Genomic DNA, 20,780 nt, shown 5'->3' with positions numbered 1-20,780 from the left:
TTTTTGAAATCACGGCAATTTTTTTACCAAATCTGTAGATTTCCCGTTGTGGCCTATGTACATTTCTAGCATGTGAAGAGAGACAAGCAAAAGGGCATTAGTTGTGACAAATCCAGCAAAAAGATGCCTGGAACACAAATCAGAACTCCTCATTTGGTCAGGTTTCCCACTACTTCCCCACGAGCTGACATGATTCTTGAGTGAAGCATGCAAGCTGCAAGAATAGGGTGCACATTTGCATCGTGTTATTGTTCTCAGCGTTATTCTGGCAACAATTTTCTTTTTCTGGATGGGCACACAAAAAAGCAATAAATATTATTGCTGATTACATTTTAGAAACTACAGGCATCGTTAGAACATAGGCTTATTTATTGAGGATAAAACAAGTATATAGGGAAACAAATTATTGCCCAGATTATTTAAAGCCTGATATTAAATCAAGACACGATGTAAGATACAATACTAGCGTGAAACAAAGATGGTTGTGCTAACAGTCTGCTGTTATTTAAGCCAGCTAGTGAACAAATTGATAGCTTCAAATCACCTAACATTTTGTGCATGTTGTGGTATATTTCTGTTCTGCTTTAACGCAGATAAGTAAATACAAAACTGGTTTCTACCAAGCTATTTTCTGGAGGTGCAGTGTTATACCCAGAGCAAATTAGTCCATCTGTAAATACTGTGTTTCAATGCTTGGAGATAAATGCCAGTATCCCAGCCTTCCATGCTGCAGCTAAGCAGCCATGGTTACATGTGCCTTCCTACCCAAGGCATAGCAGATGAGGAAGCACTACAGTTCCCCTGGCTCTTCCTTGCAGATTTCACACTCTTCCCCCTACAAATGTGAGCCTCCATTCCCCTTTGCTTGTGGAAAGCTCTCAGCCAGAATGCCAGGCAGGGGATGCTGCCGCTTTCCCAGCACCCAGCCTTTGTCTGGGAGCAGAGGGCCCTTATGGCAGCACTCCCTTTCCTCTCCCAGCCAGGGAAACCACAGGGCCCCCCGTCCTGACCCAGCCAGGGAGGCTGAGATTCCCACAAGCAGGGGAGACGGAGCATGCCGGGATTTTCCCGTTTGTTTTTGAAAGGCAGGTGCTGGCTGTCCGGGTGTCTGAGTGTGTGTCCCATGGGAAGCGTGAACCAGTGCCGGGGCTCTGCGGCTTGGGCTTGTGCTTGTGAGCGTAGTTTGTCAGCGGCAAGCTATTCTTGTTGGATTTCCAAGTAAACATCAGACAGATCCTTACCCCTTTGAGCTGTCACAGTCTGCCAAGAAAACTGTCTGAACTTTGAAATTTCTCCTTTTATTTTCCGCCTTCCTGACCCTGCCTCTGCCGCCGACAGCAGGTCCCTCTTGTCAGGGGAATGTCCTCCAGGCACAACACAGGGAAATGGAGGAGGGGAAATTTCACCTCCAGAAATCCTGTTTGGCGAGACAGGGATGTCTGGGCCTGCGAGAGGGCCGGAGCAGGCAGCTCGGAGCAGCCAGGGCTCATGGATGAGCCTCTCCCGGAGCCGGCACAAGCTCCTCTCTCCGGGGAGCGGGGGCAGGGCGGCCGCGTGTGCCCGGGTAACAGCGACTCGGGTGACGGGCGACAGCTCACTAAGCTGTCACGGTGCCATGGTAACAGCGTGCACGGCATCCGCGTCCTAAGCAAACACACAGCCTTGGATCAGGTTTGCTCTGATTACACCAGCGGAGTTCAGCTGAGCCGGGGCTCCTCAGAGCTGGGGATTTTGCCGCTTGAAGAATAAGCCCTGTCTCTGTCTCTGCCTCTGCAGGGACGCTTTTATCAGGTGTCGTGTTGCCGTGTCCAGTCCCTATCCAGGGCTAACGGGGAGGGTTAGCTTCGCCATTCTCTGAAGCTGCCGTGCAGGCAGCAGCCTTGGCTTTAGGTTGCCTTCACTCCCACGGCTCCTTAGTGAGGTTCTGGGAGGCCCTACTCAGCACCTGAATACACAGTCATGGGAAGGAGCAAGATTTGAAGGACTTCTGTTGCATGATCCATACCTTCCTTGGGCTTACATGGAGCCTATGACTGAGATAATAAAAGTCTAAAAATGCTAAAGTATCTTGTCCTTTTGCTTGTTTTCCCCGTTAGGATATGACATAAATTTCATAAAGCTAACAGTCTGAATTCTGGAATAGAGAGCATTAGCCATACTCTAGAACAGAACACCTTTTTGATTTGAAAATGTGCAGCTCTGGAAATGGTGTTTGAAGACAGTTTTGTATCATACTTGAGGTGCTGCATGCCAAGTATTTATTAATTACAAAACGTAGTTGTTCAGTTTGGGTCCTTGGAAGTGGTGAGGACTTCTGGCCCTTAGAGATTTCTTTGGTGAACGAATGATCCATCTCTGCTGAATCAATGGGATTTCTTCCACTGACTTTATACATTTTGGCTAATGTCCAATCTGACCTCCCTCCGCTTCTGTCTGTGTGTTTGAACAGTTAGATCATATTTGGCAGCTAGTAATGTATTTTTGAATCTTTTATACCAAAATGAATCTCACTGTTCAGCAGGTTATCAAAACACAAGTTTGCCTTACTGCAAAGAGAGCATTGCTGTTTGCTTTTCAAAGCCCAGTCTCGTATTTCTGCTCATGTTGGGGAGCAACACTGTTAATGACACAAGGAAACAGAGGCATGGTTCATATACATCCTGACAGTGAGCAGGTCTGTAAATACAGATGTTTTAGGAAAGAATCCTTGTGATGGATCCATTTGACATAGGCTTACCAAATGTTGCAGGGGGTTGCATCTTTTATATGCCATGCAGGTCAAATCCTTAATAAAAGTCTCCTTTTTCTTGTAATTCATAAAACTTACAAGTTCTTCCCTAAACAAACACTTTCCTCTCTTCCTGCAACCCGCTTCGTCCAGATGTGTGAGGTCTCTGTGCCACAGGACTCTTCTATGCATGGAGGAATTCCTTCAGGTTCCAGCTTAGACTTCAGTTCTGATGATGCCCATCTCCTATCCTTGTCCTTTTCCTTAGAAGATGACTAATAGAGGAAGTCAGTCTGCAGTGGAAGATCTGTGAACAGTTGTTAGAGCTGCAGTTTCCAGCCTCAGTGGTGTTTGTCAGAGCAGAACCCAGACAGCCTAAAGGGTGTGCTGAGCTGAACACATCCTGGTTGCCTGTCATAACATACAGTGTATACCATGCTGACAGTCATTTGTTTTTAGCATAGGTAATCACTGATATGTTCTTTTAAGTGAGATTCATAGATGCTGATTACATTTACTGCATAAATTACTTCATTATTAAAATCAGGTCATTTGAGCCCCAAAACCATTAACATGCAAACTATTACCATAATTTCATAAGCTAATAAATCAAGCACAGGAAAAGAATTAAGTGGTTCCTAGTGGTAAGTGTTTCTTCAGAGATTAAGAAACACAATTTTCTTATGCATATATTAACATTTTAAAAGTGAATTCATGCAAAAGCAATTTTTCTGCATATATAAAACTTATGTTTAATAGTCTCTATACTCAGCCTCCAGAGCTGCTTCAAAATTAATGTTTTTTTCTCAAATCACTGTACAGGAATTTGATGTCGAACCAGTCAGCCCATTTCTGTATACCCTACCTGTAAACTCTTTATGCCTTTATTGAACAGTCAAAGTTAAGAAATAAAACAAGCCAAGACACTATTTAAAAGAAAAATAGCTTGGGTTCATCTTACACAATGAACTGTTCATCAAGGTAAATTTTGTATTCTTAATATTAAGCAGTACCAATGAAATTGTAATTTTCTCCATAATTGCAATCGAGAACTGTGGTTGTCATCTTATTAAAATGGTGCATTAAAATTGATTTAACTCTCATTTCTTACACAGTATAATGTAATATTGGCCAGAATAATGCATAGATAGACTCTTCTATTCACATTACTGACTAGTTTTAAAATAATACAGTAACACAACTGTTGCAGGAAAACAAAGAAAATTCCAATGTAAATGAAACTGTAATAAGCAACAGATGACAATGCCTAAGTATTTTACTATATTGCAAGATGTCCATGATTTATTTATGTTTAGCTGGTTTTGTTTTCCAGCTCCTAACCTACTGTTTTGGTTTGTTTAGTTTATTTCTTTTTTGGTATGAGGCACCCAATGTATTTGCTCCAAGGAATAAGGGAATGTGTTTTCAGAATGGTGCTCACCATACTGGTTATTTCAGGTCTCGTGGTTGCTGCAGCAATACCACAGCCCCCCACTTTTCTAGCCCACATGTGAAAAGACACTCAGAGAGCTTTTAGCAATGGTTTGTGCTTGCTGCTGTTTAATGACTGGCTTGACTAAGCCAACACCACACTGACAACTGCCTCTCTGAGGAGGGTTGGCTTGTGATGTCCCTCTACCTGCACCAGTTCACCCAGGGGCCAGATAAGGACCACGGCTGGTGGTAGGGAGAAGGTGACAGCAAGTGAGATGTGGGGACACTCCTTGTTGCGGCAGCTGGTTGCTGCCTCAGCTTTGCTGACATTTGGAGCCACAGCCTCAGCCCCGGTAGAGCCGGAGCATTGACCTGATCTCACTCACGGGCAGCTGAGCCAGTGGGACAGTCAGCGGTCAGCCTGTGCAGGACAGGAGGCAAAATAGGAGAGGTGGTAGGGTTGCTCTTGTTACAGAGTGATAGACGAATTAGACCTGTGGCTCAGAAGGCCAAGTATTAATTACTTAAGTAAGAAAACAGCAGAGCACTGTTGATGTGAAGCTTTCCATATCTGTTGTCCTCACCATTCTGGTTCTGTGTCCCTTCCTCGCCCTTTTGCCCATCAGAAAGTACACAGATGCTGTAAATCTCCCAAATTATTAGCATTCTTCTTACCTTCCCACTGCTGCAGGATTCAGTGCCTCATTCCTCAATTATGGTCTCTTCTACATTCTTCATTTCAAACCAGATATTGAACTACTTCTGCTCCTGGCAGGTCTTCAGCTTGTTTGGAGGCTGTGTGTGCTATTGTATATGCATAAATCATTTGAATCTGTTCAAGATTCTCCTGGGTTGTGTTTCAGGTATGTCTCCAGATGAGTTTATCAAAACTCCATTCCAGGTCATAAACTCATTTTTCAGTGTTTGTGTAATTAACTGCACAGCAGACATGATGTATCTAGCACAGGGCAGGTGACAACACCCATGTGAAATGAGAATTTTCTAATCAAAATGTGAGTAATCGCAGTAAAATGGTTATGGAGTATTTGGCAGTGTTGCTTTCCATATTGCTGAAGCTGAATATTAAAAAGGAGACTTGATATCTCGTCTGGACAAATTGGCATGATTTGGGCATTTTTACAACTCAACAGTCCCCCTTGAAGATAAATGGAGGTGACTGCAAGTGCAAAACCTGGCTTGATTGCTCTGTTCATATATAGTAGAATCCCACTGAAGTCAAAGGCAGATTACTCACCTGAATAAAATTTCTGGGTCAAGTTCCACATTTGCATGAATGAATATGTGTAAAAACAAGAATTTGAATTTCCAGGATTCTATAATAATTATACTCAGGTAACACCTCTATCTTCCCTTTTAAAATGCTAAAGAGTCTTTTTAATGTGGAACACCCAAGGTGAAGTACTTCACTTAGCCAGACAGTGTCCTAATTTTCAGTAGTGTGTGAAGGAGAAGGTTCCTCCAGGCAGTGTTTAGTGCACCTACCCAAACTTCTGCTCTCACTGCCTCTCAGAGGACTCCATTCCTCTCCACGTGCTGGAGGGGAAACCTCAGAAGACGTTTAGGTGGCAATAAAAGGCATTTCTGCCCAGGTTCACTGAATGTTCTCCCAAGAGAACAACAGAGAAAATAGTTTGAACCACAGCACTTATGTCTCACTGTTGGGTTTTTTCCCCTGTTGTTCATACTGCCATCCTTTCTCTTTCACCTTATTTATCCTTTTTCTGTGTAAACTTTTTCCCTCCTGACAAAGTGGTGATTTCATCTTCGATGTAATTTCTAGCATATACTGGTTTCTGGTGCACCTATTTATCAAGGCTTACTAAGCAATGGAAAAGGATATTTAAAAAAATCAGTGTTTGAATGACAACTTATTCATTAGCTTAAAAGCTTATTCATTCACCAGTTTGACCAATTCTGAACTACTACTAGCACATCATATTCACTTTCTGGCTCATGAAGGAAGAAAATGGAGACAAGTGGGCTATGTTCTCTGTGTGATCACAGTGCACATTGGTGGCAGGAGGCTGAACAAAAGTTCAAATCCATCTCTAATGGATTCCTTTAACACAAAAAACTGCTTTACATGTATCTGTGTGAGGGCTGCACTGTACACACGGAGGTCAGAGCCAGGAAGGCCAGGAAGAGTCAGGCTGAAGCATTTGGTTTCCTTGGACTGTTCTCTTCTTGTGTGTCTGCAGTGGCCGCTGTGCTACCATGTACCCGTGTAACCCATCCCAGGAAACACGGATGTTTCTCAAGCACCACTATCAGAAGGGAAGCAAACTGTCATCCTACTCCAGCTGCTTTATTTTACTCCAGCACAGAAAATGCTGGTGGGGAGGGATGCTGTGTAAGAAGCAGTGCTATACTGCTCCCGTAAGATGTTCAAAAGTAGGCTCATTCTTCACAACTAAAATTACAATTTGCCTCTTTTTAAGATTGTCATTCTCACAGTTATCCTCTGCATACATCATTTTAGTTAGAACTAAGTAACTTTGGATGGTTGAGGTGGAGACTGGATCATCCATGAGAGGTTCCTACAGGAGAGGAGGCACAAAGTCCCTTGGGACCTCAATGAAAATCTCTGTGGCCATTTCAGTAAGTTGCTTTGTTACCAAACCTCCTCATTATTAAGCTAGTTACCCAGCTCAACCATCACTCCATTTCTGAATTGGCAAATATTTCTTTTAGAGCAAAACAGATGTATAGTACCTGCCACTTAAAAGAAATAAATCCACAAATAGCAAAATACAGGAAAGTGTTTGCTGAGCACCAAAGCTTTTGTGTCAGAAAAGAGTTCAAGAAAACTAGGATATACATAGTACTCCTGCTTTCTTGCAGGTTTTCTGATGCAAATTTGAATTACGATATTGAAGGTGACTGTGGAGTTTGTGTAAATGCCTGCTGAAGTTCTCTGATGTGGTATAAATGGCCTTGGATGATCAAAATCTGATCCTCATGCATTATATTGACTCCATTTCTGGTTTTGGGAGTATATGAGCTGCATGAACCATTCAGGAATAAGAAGCAGTTCACTCAAATGGTTCTCTCTCTACTTCACTCTCAGAAGTCATGTAGTTTCTCCATTTTCATACATAACCTTAAATGGGTCAATAAACTTTATATTTTTATGAGTGTATTTGATTTTTTCATGGGGAGAGGTCTTAAATATCAAGATACCTGAAAAATTATTAGACTAAGAACACAGTGGTTTTGTAAGGTTAATTTTATTTAAATACAATTCAGACGCTTACTTGACACCTTAAGAATTTCTGTAGAATTTTATGCAAAGCAATGGGATTGAATATTCTTAAAATATCATAATAATCTGCTTGTGCTTTCTTTACTGTTCTGTGAGCCACTCACTGGAAGTGGTGAAAAACCTTTTCTGAATTTATTGCAGATGACCTCTGGTTCCAGGTTCTTCCTCAAGAAAAATTGTAAGTTCTTAATCAAACTGAAAGATTTTAAGGTAAACCGAGAAGGACAAAGAAAACTGCTCCACCAAGGCCAGAAAGTGAACCCACAGGAGTTATCAGAATGGTTGTAATATATCCCCCATTGAAAACTGGAGGTGTGGACTATTCTTAATTTTTATGTGATGCATGTTAGCTCACCTTTGTTTACCAATCCATCATGGACACTGGAGAGGACGATTACACATAATAATACATGTTTAGAATATGACTGATGCTTGCAATTGGCTCAGTTAATAGCATGTCCCCTTGTTTCAGCTGGTTCTCTGAGCATTGGGGACCCATTTTTAAACCAGAACACTTCTGCTCACTTTCCCAATACCTTTGGAAAGTTCCAAGAGTGTCATTCAGAGTGCAAAGACAGTCAGCTCTTGACGCTGTGGCTTGGCTGGGTGCTGGCTGACCACGGTCACTGAAGTGTTTCGGTGTGGTAAGGCATCAGGAATCCAACCCAGCAGCAGACACCTTGTGGTTTTTTGGTGGGCAACCATGCAGAAATGTCACTCAGTGGTGCAAGGATAAAGTGAGGACAGCTCTACCAGCAGGGAGGAGGGAGCTGGCTTGTCACCTGAAGGGGAAACATGGAACTGCAACCTATACAGGTAGCTACTGTGTGGTTTCCCACACCCAGAGGAGATATGTACTGCTGGTGATATGAACTTCATGCTGTCCATTGAGAACCCTGTTTATCAGCATGGGGTATCAGCTTTAAAAGATCTGATGCCTAAATGAAGATATAAGATGTCTGTGCATTATCGTAACAGAAAAAGTCTTATCTTGCACTACAGGTAAATATTACTGCCACAGTGGACTGCATTTTTAGGAAATCTGAAGAGTGGATAGAGTGACAAGCTTATTACAACTGACATGTGTATGTAGTTTTACACTTTTGATTACACAGATTCTGCTGAAGCGAACCAACATCAGCTAAGTTTGTTTGCTGGTATGACATATCCTTTCCTTCTCTTCAAGTCTTGTGTATGTAGAACTGCAGCACTGAGTATAGGACCTTTACTTCCAGGCAATGCTAAATAAAGTCAGCCAAGAAAGTTAAGGTAAAACAAGTGAATTTGGGATGTGAATCCAACTTCTGTAAATTAAAATGCACTAAAAGGCTTCTGTGTGGTTTAGTTCCTCCTGGTGTAGTGCAGCTGTAGGCTGTAGAGCTGCTCAAGGCCTGAGCTCACTTCTTGTGATTGTTTGCTGTTAAAATTAATGAACTTTAGAAAAACCCCAGGAGTGAGATAAAAAAAGTTGAAATGTTCTAATTGAACACTGAAAGGAAGAGAAGAATGTCTTACCAAATTACTTACCTAGGTATATTTAGTTGGAAAGGATACAACGTTGCTGAAATAATGTCTCCTTCTCCAGTTCATAAAACTCCTAACAACAATGGCACTTGCCTAAAAGGTATCTTGGAAGCTGAATTCAGTGTGAAAACCATGGATAAATCAGGGCAGATATTCCTGAAGTGATTCCAAAGTAAACGTATATATTTACATATTTTATTAATGTTTTACTAATATTTATTAATATGTTATCCTTGAGAAGAGATGGCTTAGGTGGGATCTTATCCATGTCTATAAATACAGGAGGGTGCAAAGAAGAACACAACTGGTCCCTTCTCACTGGTATCCAGGGAAGGGTAAGAGGCAGTGGGCACAAATTGAAACAAAGGGAATTCCATTAAACAGAAGAAGAAACTTTTGTCCCATGGGGGTAATCAAACACTGAGTCAAATAGGAAGTGGAGTCTGTGTCTTTGGAGAGAGTTCAGTATGCAACTGAATATGGCCCTGAGCAACCTGCTACCTTTTGGACCCTGCTTTGAGAGGGGTTGGACCTGAAGATCTCCAGAGGTCCCTTCCCACCTTAGCCTTCTGTGTCTCTGTGTAGGCATGATGCTGTTAGCAATCTTCTAGGGAAGAGATATGAACAAAATTTTAGTGTGTAGAATTTCCTCTGCCATCATCTTATTTACAGAACTCAATGCCTTAATATGGGGTTTTAATTATTGAGTTATTCTTTCTGTGATGCAGCAAAAAAGGTGATTCAAATGTAATCTTTTGAATATTAAAATGAGAAATTAAAATGTTATGCCACCATTTTTTTTGTAGAATTCATGTTCAGTTGTCAATGATCTGGTCATTGGTGTTATCTTTTCTCTGCAAGAAGTATGACCTTCAGATGTTCACTGATTTTTCATTTTGGATGATTTATGACATATTCCTTTTGACAATATGTACACTCATCTTGCTAGTTCCAGGATAGTGTAACATGATAGAAATGGAGTGGAACCATAAATGACTTAGGAAATTTCAGTAGTTTTTGCATTTTTCCCAAACTGACTTGTTTGACATCTCTATTCCAATATTTCGACTTTGCTCTCTTGCTAAACAACCCAGATGTTCAAACACCAGTTAAAGAGAAGCTGTATCCACTTAATGGAAGCGTGCAAAGATCCATAACACTGGAAAGAAGTGGAACTTCCCCTAATTTAGTCTACTGTCTATATTTATCACTGTTCATTTGCTATGTGCCTTCCCTCCCACCCCAGCTGCCACCTCACAGATGGCATTCCCAGCAAAAGAAACAGTTCGGATTCAGTACACTGTCATCTGGAAATGTCAGCAGATGACAGGGAGAGGGGAGGAAGAGGACGGCTAGCTCTACATTTTTTCAGGACAAAACTTGACTTCAAATTCTACTCAGTCACCACAGAGTTCTGGGGATTACTGGAGTGATGTGGAGTGGGGGGCACAAAGGGAGCAAGAAAGAGTTTGATACGGTGCATATAGTGACCTTTGTTATGCTCTGAGGCTTGCTGGATAAAAATTTCCATACTGTGCAGTTATTTACTTCTGTCTCTATAACAGCTTTAATTTATTAAAGGACTTAAAAAAAAAAAAAGAGGGTTTTGTTTGCCCTAGAAACCAAGTGAAAACAATGAGGAGGAAGAAGGCATCTCTGCAAAGTTGACACTATTAAGCCCAGGCACAAAGTGGAACGTTTGCAGTGCCTATGAACAGATGTTTAATGACAAGCAAATAAAACAATAATTCTTAAGCAATGATTTATTTCTGGTTTAGTTTTTTAGTGCCTTTTACTCAGCCCTTTCATATTAGTCACTTCTATATGCTTTTAGTGTTGTATGCTGTCCCAAGTGTTACTGACAAAAACGTGATGGGCCTGGAGTTTGATACAAGGAAAAAGACAGGGCAAGTTTTTAGATTTAAGGATAATGTAGCCACAGGTGTCCAGTATTTGTCTTCTGAAATTCAGCTTTCAGATGTCACTAACTATGCTAAATTTTCATTCTGAAGGCTGAAGTCTCAAAAACTTGTGTGCCTCAGAGTGAAAAGTTTCAGATACTGTATTATTTTGTTGAACAAGGCTAAGGGAAAAGGTTGCTGGGCTTGGCATCTTAAAAACATTCTTGCAGCTGTTGCTCTGGGGAGCTGTGGTACCTTCATGTGTTGCAACAAGGGCTCAATATTCAGTACATTTTAACAGCAGGAGGGGTTTTGGCTGCCTTGTGAAAATTCATTCAAAATAGCACTCAGAGTACAGGCTTCTGAGAAATACCCACTCATAAACACACAGAAGATGCTCCCCAGCTGCAGTGGGGTCACTGAGGCACCCAGCCTGAGAGCAGAGACAGATGTCCTTTTCAGTGACTCAAACTAGAGCACTCTAAGCAGGTATTGGCCCATCTGCTCCCGTATCTCAGATGTCGTGGCTGATTATCTGAACACTCAAGCTCTGTTACAGTGAAAATTCAGGGAAGCGGTGCCCTTCACTGACAATGACATCTTAACAGCCCCCAGCTGCTCATTCCCAGCCTATGCCCTCCTTTAGCTCTTGTAAAATTGTTTATGGGGCCAACAACCTGGATCCTGCCCTGCCACACTCCCCAAAACGATCTGATTATTTTTAGCCTGAACTGACTCTCACACCCGGTTCAGTGCAGGGATGACTGTGGTTAGATTTGCTAGAGGACAGCTAGCTGTTTGTGCCCTGCCATCAGGGAGATGGTCTTTTCCAGGCCCTGCATTTTCCTCTTGCTTTTTAAGTGCAGATGACATGAGGAGACCCAACTGTGTTTGTACACGTTCTGCAGTCACGAGAGCAAGGGGAGCAGCTGAGGGCTGGCATCCCGCCCTGCCGAAGGCAGGCAGCTGCAGCTGGTAATCCCCTGGACTGCCACTGCAGGGCTTGATAAAGCTGCTCTGGCAGAGCACATCAGGCTCTTTGCTTGCTCTCCTACCACCCTAAAAGCTAACTAAGCCTTAATAAGGCTTAAGTATAAAGTCGAAGTCTCTGCTGGTGCCACGAGCACTTCATTACGCCCAAGAAATGTAGCAACATTTCTATTTTGCACCACCAGCACAATTCTTCATTTAGCAGGAGGAAAATTTTCTCAATGTGGTTGGGTAAAATCCCCAGAATTGGAACCAGAAAACACAGGACTATGTGACTAGATAATCAATCTGCTTTCTAATCATAACCCAAAGATCTCCCGTTGTCACTTGGACAGGTCACTTAGAAACACAGGTCTGTGTTTGTAACCAGAAAGTCGCTGCACTAGAAATAGATGGATTTTTTTGAAAGCAGTGTAAAGGTACTTCACAGTCTTTGTGCATTGTGAAGAGTTTCTATGTGGAAAGAAGTTTGTAGCACTGGTGCTAGTGCTGCTTTCTCCATGTAGTCCATGGATTCAGGAGGTCTGTGAGCTTTTTACGAAAGATCTGTGCAAATTTACCTATGAAGAGTCAGGGAGTTTTGATTTGCTACCTAAACCTGAGCCGTTTCACTAGGAAGAAGAAAAAAACGAGGAGTCTGCTGACAGCTATGACTGAAAGACACTGATTTGGTGAAGCATTCATTTGTGGTATAAATGACTGCATGCTAATTTCCCAGGCAATCTAGCATGTGTGTCCATAATGGGTTTACTCATCTCCTGGGTTCTCAAGGTGGTTTCTCTGTGACCTGAATTCTTGGGATGCAAATAAAATTCTCAGTGAATTTAGGTAGTACATGACAAACCTTGTAAGCAGGAGCAATCTGTGGATTAGGTGAATATATGGAGTTTGAATAGGCATATAAATTTTTTTAAACATTGAATGATGATTTTAAAAACAAACAAATAAACAAAGATCCCGGGAAACCAAGCTCCAATTCTTTCTCCTGTCTAATTAAATTTTACGACCTCCCTTTTTAAACAGCATATGGGACACAGATTTCCTAGTCAGCTGGGGATCAGTTAGATACGTGTCTGCGTGTTATTCAAGTTCCAGCTGATTAAGCCGTTGCGTATACCAGAAGTTTCTTGTGATATTTGTACAGACTGTCACAGACAGCAAAGTTAGCTTGGAGCTTTTTGACAAAATGAGTTTCATCCAAAAATGCCTCTATTTTTCTTAGCCAAAACTTTGTCAGAAGTAGGTCAAATCAGATTTCAAGGCCATGAAAAATTAGTTTTTTATAAAGCAAGATTTTGACACATCAAATTAAAAATTATGGTTTTCCCGAAAATGGCTTCTAGTTATAAGACATAAGTATAGTTGAAATGCTTTGAAAATCATCTAAATGAAGTATTTCTATTGACATTTAGGACATTAATAGTAGTAGTAGTAGTAGTAGTTAATAAAATTTGTCAAGTTTTTGATTATTTTGTCACAGTTTAAGAAAGACAGCTTTCCGCAAGGTTGGAAAGAGTCCAAATCCCATCCTAGTTCAGCCCATTATATGGTAGAGATCTGAAACCAAAACTTAGTAGAGGAGAATGAAGGAGAACACATAAGTGTACTCAGGAAAAAAAAGGAATGAGGTATTCTTGTTCTACTTGTCCTTCACATCTGCTGCCTAGTCTTTAATCATTCATTAGCAGCTTTAGTTCTGGTACAATTCTTATCAGGTATCTATTCCTACAAGTGAAGCATAATAGTAATGAATAATGGGGATACATTATTTTAGCAACTGTTCCTGATTCTGTTTAATGACTGAATACAAAATGGCTTCTCTTCCTTCTAATGTGGCTATTTAATTTAGATGTACTATGGATAACTGCTTACAGAAGTCATTCCTTAAAACAACAGGAAACTTTTTCATGTTTACATATCTCATACAATAACAAAATACCTTTTGTATTTTTCTCAAGGTTATACAGAAAGCAACCTATTGTGTTCACTATGGATCATTAGGGAATTGCATTACAAAAGCAAAATTCTCTCTCAGTGTATGTCATGAAAGAAATTGCTGGCTAACTTCAGGTTATGATGTTTGCTAAATGACTGCAGTTTTATTTCAGTGGTTGAAAATGCAAAAAAAAAAAATTCATTTTAGTTCAAAGCAAAGTGTTTCCTATGAATTATAAAGTTTAAATTACTTGACGCAGTTATTTGACCTAGAAATTGGAGTGAAAGAAAGTTTAGGTGGGACAACTAGAGGTGAGCAATTTAAGTCTCACTGTGAAGAATTGTAGAAGAAGCATGTACCATCAGGGATATTTTCTTGAGTGTATGGGAAAAAGGGAACAGGTTTCAGCTGAGGCTTGTACTGAAAACGATCCATGGAAATGAAAGCTGCAGGTCCCACAGCTTCCTGGCCTCACTTCGTCGCTGTACTGTGTAGATCCTAGAATACCCCCTGTGAGAAAAGGGCTGCAGGAAAGGGGGACTGCAGACCCCGCACCATTGCTTCTCTTTCCTCTCTCCCTTTTGGTAGAGGTTGGTGCATGGAAAGCTCAGTTAATGGTCAATTGACAGTCTCATGTGCAATGAGGTCACTGAAAACTGCTTTGTCAGGCTGGATTTCCAATTTTGCTGTGTCAGCCAACATGGAATGTTCTGGGTGGGCTCTCAGCTGCTGTGCCTTGTTATAGATCTGCAGAAGTGGGTGAATCCCGAGTAATTCACACTGTGTAAGGATTTCTTTAACAGAACGAATATGAAAGAACATTTTGTATTTAAACATTTTCCATGACAGAGGACTGACATGACCAAGACCATTTTATTGGGTTACATAGCTATATTACCTCAGGGGGTTTTTTTATAAAAAAAGGCAGATAATGTTAAGTTTCTATTGGTTTTGCACTTCTGTATATTAATATATTTTTCATTTTCAATGTATACTTATTTGTCCATTTGCAGAGGGGGTTTTTTGCTGTTTTTTTTTTAACTTGTGTTGACAAAGTTTTGACCTGAGAATTAAGTTTCTTTCAGTTTAAGGACACATTACAATTTTCTTGCCATTTCACCAGCTGGGAGGAAGGGAATATTTTTCTCTTTTGCAGGCATGAAGAATTATTTTCTGTCTCCTCATGTGTGGTGTCATTTTTTACTCTGAGAGTTACAGAATATATGCAAGTTTAATTCTGCTTTACCTTTTCTTTACATTACTTGGTGATCCTGCTCTCTTAGCAAAATCTACTTAGTATTTTCAGTCTTAATTCTGTTTGGAATCCTTTATCTGACTCTTGTTATCTTGTTATACAGTTTAACTCAAGTGAATCCATGGAGGACTCCTCACAGACTGCAGAGGCTACTTCAAAAGCAGGATGTAAGAAGGGCTGTTCTGGCTCAGGCTGAACCATCTAGGTTCATCTAGCCAGGCTAGTCCATCTAGCCAGGTATTCTGGCTCCAAGAGTGATGAAAAGTGGTCAAAAATGGAGGATAATTACTAAAGATTATTATAAAACAACAATCATGTAGTGATAGCTACCTGCCTTGTGTTCTGAACTTCTAGCAATCTGACTTCCAAAGTCAGAGGTAGAGACTTTCTATTTAACAAGTACTGATGGATGAGTTTGTCCAGGAGATCTTTAACTCATGCCAAATTCTGTAAACCACAGCATTTTGTGGCAAAGAGGTTCAAGGTTACCACCATGCTGTATGAAGAAATGCTTTTGGTTTCATTTGTTTTCAAACAGCTAATGATTTGATGCATCCTTGTTCACTGCCTCCCATGATACAAAAAAGTTCCATTCCCTATTTGACCTGTCTTTGCTACTCATGATTTTAGAGAGTTCACTTCTTTGACTTCTCTTTGCCAAACTAATCCTAGTTTTCGTTATCCTTTGAAATTGCTACAACTTAGTTTTCTATTTCTTCTATTTTCTCTTTCTTAGAAACAGTTATATAATTTTCAGTGATCTCTCCAATATATGCTGTATAATGGGCTTCCAACAAGGGAACGTCCTTGAGTTTATAGCAAACAGGGATGCAAAGAATTCCTGCAGCTCACTGGCATGACCTTCTCTCTCCTGTGTGCTCCTTTTATATCTTAGCAATCTACTACAACATTCTTCGACAGGTGTCTTGCTTGCTACAGAAAAGTATTAGCTACAAGTTTTTGATGGCTGTCAATGTCTTTTTGGGCATGTGATTTATTAGGGCTTATTTTCACCTTAAACTTTGTGAGGGATGTAATCTTTGGTAAAAAACTACTTCTGTAACCACAGCAGCTTTTTCGAAAGTGCCTTCTCTGAGGCCTTGAACTTCTGGGAGGTATCTTCCTCTTGGGCTTGTCACTTTTGATACATCTTTTACAAGCTTCCACTTTCTTTTTCTTAACCTTGATTACTACTGTAGTAGATTTTCTGGGGGAGGTTTATTGCTCATGCATGCATAATAAGTCTAATTTCATTACAGTTATTGTTAACATAGTTCTTTCATACAGAAGGATTCACATGACAGGTCAGATGGCTTTCATGGTCTGCTTCACGTACTGTGGCTGTGGATTTTTTTTCCCCAATTACTTTTCCTTTCATTTAAGATGATGCGATCATCTACCTTTTTCAAGTTGTTCTGACTGATGTTTAAAAATGGAACGTGTCTTTTTCTCTCAACTCACTACCTTTATTTATTGGCATAATTGTATTATTTACAATACCTGTATTTATAAGGCAAGAGGAAGGTGTCGAAGTTCTTCCACACAAGGAGCAGCTGGCAAGTGTCAGTAACTCAACCTGCAGGGCTGAGCCTGGCATGTTTCCTGGCCATGTCCCGGGAGCTGTCCTGTTGTGCTGCTTGGGACAACGCTGCCCAGGGTGCTCAGCCACCCACTGCAGGGTTTGGAGCAGGGGCGTAGGAACACTGGCCTTCCAGAGAGGCCAGGGTTTACAGTTTCCCTCTGACCAAGGTCTCTGGGCCAAGTTCCACCCAGAACACCTTTGTGGAACTGCAGTAGACATTAATAATAACATAGAGACATATGGGGAGCGGGCAGGCTGGTGCATGAGGCATGCTAACTGCAAAAAGCCAAATTTGAGGAAGTAATTTGAGAGAGTGCTACCTAAAAGTATTTGTCATTTTAAAGTGTGTTTCCCTGGTGCTTTTGCACTTGATTGATGGATTTACCTTACCTGAAATGTACTCTGAAAGGCTCTGGCAGTTCAGCAGGCAAGAAAACTTCAAATAAGTACTTGTAGCTGTATCTGAGGTGATGAAAGCTAACCTGAAGGAGAGGAAAAGGTATTGAATGATTATATGCTTCTGGAGGAAATTAAAAGTTGAAAAAATACTTTTTTTTTTCAAAAATCACATACTGGAGATGCCAGGGGAGATGTACTTAAATGAAAACTTGCATCCCAAGTATAACTGCGCTATCATTAGCATGGTTATTGGGTTGGGCCTGCTAACAAAATGCACCCTCTATTTTGTTATTAGCTTTTACATCAAGGTGTTACAACAGCAGTAGGTGAGCAGGACATAGGAACTATGCTCATTTTCTTTGGAATGTGCCCTACACTGTCAAATACAAGTAGAAGGCTATAAAGGAGCCAATAAGGTTCAGGGAGGGCTCAGTTCTGTTTCAGATTTTGCAAGGTTGCACTGTCCCCCTTTTTGAAACATACTGGGAAGGTCACAAGGACCATCAACCTGAGAGCATTTAAGACAGTAGTATAATTATAGTAATGCACAAATGAATGAAATTCTTGTTTTATGAGACTTTCTTGTCTTCCCTCATGCTTCATTTTAGTGAAAGAGGCTTTATGTCTAGACAGGCAAAGACTTGAGACCTACTTTTATCCCAATCAATTTGCTTGTGCTCATTGAAGGCTTTAAGAAATCTTTGAAACCTTCAAGGGATCTGTGTTTTTTTGAGCAACCTCAAGCATACTCTTTCAGGACAAGACCCAAGCAAATTTTTGCAGGATCATAATTTTTTTTCCTCCCCTTGTAAGTTTTTAGTACTGAGCTGTCTCGAAACATGTGCAGAAATAATCCTCTGCCAAGGTGTGGGATCCTGTAACCACTCTGGCTTCAGGTTACCTGTAAACTGAGAAAGACATTCTTAAATGCTCTTAAACTTGATGAGAGCACCCTTTATGTTCCAGCAGAAATTAAAACTTGTAGTCAAAGATGGATCTGGAGAGAGAGCATTCCCTATGCGCATGTTGATTCAGATATTCTTAGTGTGGGAAGTGTATCTGTCTAGGCCTAGAGCTTTAGGTGACCACATTTTGTCTCTTAGAAATGCCAGTGTTTCTGTCTGGCCATCCCTCCTCATCTGCTGGGGTCTGGATCTTAGTCACCAAGCTGGTCCTTGTCCAGTCTGCTTCGAGAGATGAGGTCCAAAGGCATGTGAGTGAGAGCCCAGTCTTTTGAGATGTTTTGTGCCTTTAGCTCCTAGTGACACTGGACTACAGTGCACCTTTATATCTCTTTCAGTGTCTTCTTTAGGACTTTGAAAGCAGTTCCTCAGCAGCAGAGTCCAGAGAGCCTGCAAGAGTCCATAGGCAGTGAGTGACCGAAGCTGTATGTGGTAGTCTGAAGCAGCTTTATTGCAACACTGCAGTGAAACCATCCAAACTGAGGTCTTTTTATAAAGTGCAGTATTGTTTGCCAGACTGACGTTAACATGCATGATTTAAATGATGGCACAAGCAAAACTTCGGCTCAAAATGGAGATATTAAAGATACCAAAACATTATCTTTCCTCTTGCCAATGAGAACAGCTGGCAGGATGGGTTTATTGAACAAAATTTTGGCCAGCAGACAAAGGTTATCGTTTTCACAGACTTTCCTTCTGAAATGCAGGATTAACAAAACATGCTATTTTTTATTTCAAAATTGGAGGGTTTGTGTCTTTCATCTGGTCAAATTTAGCTTAAAAGTGAAAATAATATCAAAGTTACATGCACCATAGGGAGACTGTTAATGTGGTAACAAAGGGCATTTGGCCAGTTAAAATAATAAAAGACTATACAGCTTTCCCAGTGATGGCTGGAGCCCAATTAGTACTTTCCAAGTAGAGCCACAATATTCCTTTCCAAATTATGCGGTTTGGCATGATTCAGAGTGAGTAAACTTACTTTCCTACAAGGGGAAAAATATAATTAAGAGAAAAAACAAGGTCATGCAGTATTATGCTTCAAGTAAGCAATAATACACCATGGGGTGTACATTAGTCAATATTCATACATCTTGGACAGGCTGAGACAGAGACAAAGCAATGGCTCATCAAACAAGAAGATACATATATTATCTTAATAAATCTATGTGCAAAAGTGAAATGCAAATGGTAGTATTATTTCCTCACTAGATTATTTTAAGGGAATATATGTTCAATGTTCATGTGTATAGCACTCATAAATATTACTTTAAATATACCTTTTCTGTTAACATTTTTTACTTTTTAATAACAAGTGGATTTGCTGTTTTCATTTTCTCAGGGTGTCTGTTTTGCTGGGGGTTTTTTCTGCTATTGAAGGCAAAATGGTTTGAAAGTTTCTTTTTTTTTAAATGATTAAACTGATTAAGTTTGTTAGAAGGACTTTTAACCTGGATAGTCACACTGGAAGCCTCTAAGAGTCTATTCTTAATGTACAGTAATCCACCTTCTAGGACTCTGCAAGTGACACAAAGCCTGCAAAGACTCAACAAAGTTGAAGATAAAGTCTCAGAATTGGAAGAAAAAGAAAGAGCAGCTTCAAATTTGGAAGTGAACTTGCAGGGGATTTCTGAGGGCAATTTTGTGGGGGTTTTGGGGTTTGATAGTGTTTTTTAAATGAACAGACTGTTCAGCTGAGGCTTAGACAGAGAGGGGAACAGGCAAAAAGAAAGCTTGGTGACCCAGTGTATGTAATACTGTGGTAGCAAAATGGGAACAGCACTGTGAGACATCTGCTCAATCTTTGCTACTGACACTGCTCATGGGAAAGGCCTGAGATATGCCAAGAGGAAGATGAAAAAAGAAGAAAAAGTAAAACTTCAAAAAACATGGAACCACTCCCATCACCTGAAGCTTAGACCACACACCTGAAAGGGAGTAACCCACATCCAGCTCGGGCAGAGAGTGTGAACAGCCTTATCTCCCTTTCAACTCCACCATTTTGCACATCTCGTATATAAAGTGCTTATAAGGGAGGAATTGATTATTTATTTCCTGTTTCTTTAATAATTACAGTAACCTATGGTATTACAAACCTTCATGAGCTGCAGCATCTTGCCATAGGTCCTGCATTGCTGCTGTTTGGCTCCCAATTGGTACAGTTTCTTTCACTTCCCGACTCCAGTGGGGAAATACTTGCTCTGCTAAGATCCCAAAGAGCCTCCTAAACCAGCCCTGCCTATTGCAGTTCTGTGTGTGAAGAAGCAGGAAATGTGTGGGCATTGAAACTGGGAGCACATTTGTGGCTCGCTGTATCATTTCAGTAGTCACACAGGCTGTGCACAGTACACACACTGCCTTCTCTGAAACCACAAGTCGCCAACTATTTGCATGCAACACTCCAGTCATCTACACAAAATATGCCGTGAAACACCTGATTTTAAGGGGTCAGTTGAAAGACAGAAAAATCCTCATCAGCTATAGAGTTGCTCTCAGCATTAAACTACTCTGAAGCAGGACCAAGTTGCCAAAACCCTCATATTATAAGACTATACCATTGTAGACCATGTCATTTTAAACCACTCCCATCCCAGACTGAAGGGGAAGCTGGAGTCAGTGCTGGAGCAAGGCACAGGGGTCTGTCCCATCAGCTGCCATGTGCCTGCATTAGCCTGCATGGCCCAGCAGCATCCATGCTGGTGCACAGCTCCTAATCCGCAGAGTGGATTTTTGTTCTACCTTTTCTCTTGAATTAACATGGCACTTCTTACAATGTGAAATTGAAA

The 20,780-nt window shown here is 40.8% G+C and overlaps 1 long non-coding RNA gene across 12 annotated transcripts in view; it reads right to left on the bottom strand.

The window, feature by feature from the left end:
• Positions 1 to 354: 354 nt before the first annotated feature.
• The window catches only part of LOC104691437, a 35,068-nt gene continuing 14,642 nt past the window's right edge, over positions 355 to 20,780 (bottom strand). For 6 of the 12 annotated variants that reach the window (XR_005601470.1, XR_752162.4, XR_005601472.1 and 3 more), the window contains one exon: positions 355 to 18,980. This is a non-coding gene — a long non-coding RNA (uncharacterized LOC104691437). The remainder of the gene's footprint in view (positions 18,981 to 20,780) is intronic. The other 6 variants (XR_005601471.1, XR_752163.4, XR_752165.4 and 3 more) reach the window with 3 other exon arrangements.

Source organism: Corvus cornix, chromosome 2 (genome assembly GCF_000738735.6).
Source record: "Corvus cornix cornix isolate S_Up_H32 chromosome 2, ASM73873v5, whole genome shotgun sequence".
Classification (NCBI taxonomy): Eukaryota; Metazoa; Chordata; class Aves; order Passeriformes; family Corvidae; genus Corvus; species Corvus cornix.
The sequence above is the reverse complement of the archived record's forward strand: the minus strand, read 5'-3'. Positions and strand labels throughout refer to the sequence as shown.